The 3,698-nt window shown below is 41.1% G+C and overlaps 1 non-coding gene across 1 annotated transcript; it reads left to right on the top strand.

Moving 5' to 3' along the window:
• The first annotated feature begins 1,596 nt into the window (after positions 1-1,596).
• On the top strand, positions 1,597-1,695 carry LOC111812030. Its single transcript, XR_002817637.1, has one exon. It is a non-coding gene; the product is annotated as a small nucleolar RNA U13 (small nucleolar RNA).
• Positions 1,696-3,698: the final 2,003 nt, after the last annotated feature.

Genomic DNA, 3,698 nt, shown 5'->3' with positions numbered 1-3,698 from the left:
GCGGGCCAGCACGGCATGTGGTAGCGGGGAATCAAACCCAGATCCTTGCGATTGCCAGGCGGGTGCTTAGACTGCCGAGCTATCTCCCTGGCTCAGTTTAGGGTGTTCTAAAGCTCTGCTAATTTGAGCAGAGCTGGATTTTACTACTGATATCGATGTAGTAGATAGTTGTATTTCTTAAAAAACAAAGGTGTTAGACTGGGCGTGGTGGCGCGCACTTGTCATTCCAGTGCTTGGGAGGCTGAAAACAGGAGAACCACTATAAGTCTGATCTGTGTAGTGAGACACTGTAGACCCTGTACTATATATATATATATGTTCTTTCTTAACATATATTTAAAATGTATTATTCTTGCGGACACTAACTTTGTGACCTCTGACAAATATCTCAAAGAAGCTGGGTGAGTGGAACCTGTCCATCACCCTCCCAAAAGGTCCATGCAATGCTGAGATCACAGAACCCGAGAGCTACAAGGGCCTTGGCCATTATCTAGTGACACTAGATCTTATCTAGTCCTTTACACAGTAGGAAACTGAGGCAGCTAGTGAGCAGGGCAAAGCTGGGCCTCCAGGGCTTCTTTTCCACACAGTCCTCTCTCTGATCCACACTCAGGCAGTATCAGTTGACTTATGGTTAACTCTTTTCCTGCCTCAAATTGTTGCTTCCTCAACTCTGTGACTCATAGAAAAAGGCATCGTAAAGTGTCCGAGGGGTTCCAAGATCGGATCTAGAATGCAGCTGAACCCCTACCACGGCATGAGCCCGAGGAGGTCCCTTGCCCTCGGTGCACTGTGGGCTTCTCCATCTGGAAACGGTTCTCACAGCTGCCTACTCTTTTCTTTTCCAGGGTTTAGTGTAATTGTCATTGTTCATGCTCTAGTCCTGCTTTGGGTTGTAGTGCTTAAAGGCAGAAGGGAAGCCTCACTGCCTAAGTTCAAATCCTCGCATCACTGACATGCTTAGTGGGTCAGTTACTTAATTACAGACTCGGTTTCCTCATCTGTAAGATGTAGCAGCATAGAGGCTACTTCAGCTGAAAGGTAACTGAGTTAGTAAGTGTAGAACACAGAGCAGTTCCTGGTAGCTGTCCCGTGCTTCTTCTTCCTCCTCCTCCTTCACCACTGTATCCTTTCTTGGTGGGGTTCCTGCATTTACCCTCGACTTTGTCTCTTGCTTCTCTCACACCCTCACTAAGCTTCTCCCCAAGTTTCCTGAAGTATCAGTGATCTCGTACAACACTTCCTCCAGCTGGAATGATACCCTTTCTTCACTGCTGCCAAACAGCGTCTAAGAAAGAGAACAAATAGGAAACAGGAATGAATCTCTTGGTTTTCTTTAGGAAGAGAAATGACCAAATGCAGGAGGAGAGATGGGCAGTTCTGTATGAATCGCGAGCCACCCTTACATTAGTTTCCATGCCCCTCTGAGGGTGAATGCCCACATTTTGCTTTTTTCTAAATCCTGCCACTGTAATTGTTCCTCGCAGCAAGTGTCTTCACAATCTACTTGGTCTCTCCCTTCCAGGAGGCTATAGCCACTAATTGGTTGATCCATGTGAGCAGGAAATCAGTGTACCTCTAAAATAAACTCATCTGATCCTTCAGTTCGTGAACGTGATGACTGGGTATTCATGTTGTGCTCACGAGATACGCCTCCCTCAAGCCCTGTAATGGTGGTGCATTACCTGTCCGATGTGAAAAATATAGAATAAAATAATCTCCTCTTACCTCGTCATGAGAAGGTACTCTTCAAACTTTCAGTGCGGATAAATATATTGGATGGAAAACATGGATTTCTTCATCTCTTTTCCCTGTCATATCTGAGCAGCATCTATGAGGACAATATGTAAGATTTATAGTTCGTATTTTTATTTCTTCTCAAAATCGTCATGGCCATTGATGTCCAGGTTGTCCAAATCTCTATTTTGGGTTAGGACAGTAGATTCCTCACTCCTTCCTCACAAGGACTGTTTTTTTTGTATTTTAGGGAAGGGTCTACAGTGTGTTCAGGGTCTCACTGCTAAATGGGACTCGTAGTGATTCTTCTGTTTACAGCCTCCCAAGAGCTGGGATTACAGGAATGTACCACCACGCCCAGTCTCAATTGCAGTCTCAATGTGCCCCGGGGGTGGGGCCAGCACAACAGGCCTGGGGATCGAACCCCTGGCCCCTATGCCTGCTTGTAGGTGCTTGAATCTGCTGAGCTATTTGTCTGGTCCTTCACAGGGACATTTTTGAAGAGGATCAGCTAGATGTTTTGCAGACTGAGCCTCACTTTGGGTTTCCTTATGTTTAGATTCCAGCTAAGCTTTTGGCAGAAATCATACACAAGGAGTATAGCCTTCCTTCTCTGTGTGTCACAAGAGTAGGCTTTATAATTCATAAAAGATTTGTGAGAAGATATTTAAGACTATATAAATATATTTCCCTCTCAAATTTTCACCAATAGTTACATCAACCACTGAAGATTTTTAGCTAAATAACTTGGCACCATAATAGCTGCCAAGTGGTAATTTTTTAACTTCATAATTCCCTGTACATTTTTCAGTTGGCATTATAATTTAATTGACTCAATAAGGTAGCTATCAATGTGGACTCCTGAATTCTTTTTTTTTTTTTTTTGATACAGGATCTCACTACACAGCTTATAGTGATCCTCCTTTTTCAGCTACCTCAGTGCTGAGATTATGGGCATGCACTACCTTGCCTGGACTCAGTGGCTGGCTCAGCATGCCCAGGGAGGAGGGGGTTGGTACTGCATGTAGCGCCAGGGATTGAATCCCAGTTCCTGGGCTTGGCTAGGCAGGTGCTTAGTCCACTGAGCTATCTAGCCAGCCCTTCTAAATTTTTATTTTGTTCAGTAAAGTATACCTTTTTATTATCTTCATTCCTTTTGATGTTTTAATCTCTGAGATTTAGTGAGTAGGAGTCATTTCGAACTGGTCTTGTGTCTTCTCATATATTCTCATAATTTTCTTTAGTGTGTCTTCTATTTCTCATATAAGACATTTTATTATCTTTATTTCTGATGAATAATTTCACTAGTAAGTTAGAGATTAGCAGCAATTTTCTTTCAGTATTTTAAAGATCTTTTCCATTGTCTTTTGACAGTCATCACTCTTGTGGATCTGTCAGCTCTCTGACTCTCTGTGGCTCCTTTGCAGCAAAGTCATATTTTTAACCTCTGACTACTACATATTTTTTACATTTTCTCTTTGTCTTTTAATTTGAGTATGTTTTACTATTTTATGCTCACATATAATTTTCCTTATTCTTGTGTAGGTTTTTAAATTTTAATAAATCTGTGGTCTAATGTCTCAGTTTTAAAAATTCTCAGCTAGTATTTTTGCAAATATTTCTTTCTTTTACACATATTCATTCCTCCTAGTTTGTAAGGCTCTAATGATACATGATAGACATTTTCACTCCATACAGTGTATTTATTTTACCCTCCTTCTTGATATCCATATTTTTCTGTACTGTAGTTCAGTCTGAATACTTTAAACTGGCCTTGCCTTCCAATTTAAAAAGTACATTTTCTACTTGGTTTAACTGCTATTGCACTCTGTTGAATTCTTAAGTTAACATACTGAATTCTTACTTTTAGTTCTTGAGGTCCTAATATAGATCATAAGTCTGTGCTGAAATTCTTCATATTTCTTTTTTTTTTAATTTTATTTATTTATTTGTGTGTGTGT

This window comes from Octodon degus, unplaced genomic scaffold, assembly GCF_000260255.1.
Source record: "Octodon degus isolate 3935 unplaced genomic scaffold, OctDeg1.0 scaffold00109, whole genome shotgun sequence".
Classification (NCBI taxonomy): domain Eukaryota; kingdom Metazoa; phylum Chordata; class Mammalia; order Rodentia; family Octodontidae; genus Octodon; species Octodon degus.
The sequence above is the reverse complement of the archived record's forward strand: the minus strand, read 5'-3'. Positions and strand labels throughout refer to the sequence as shown.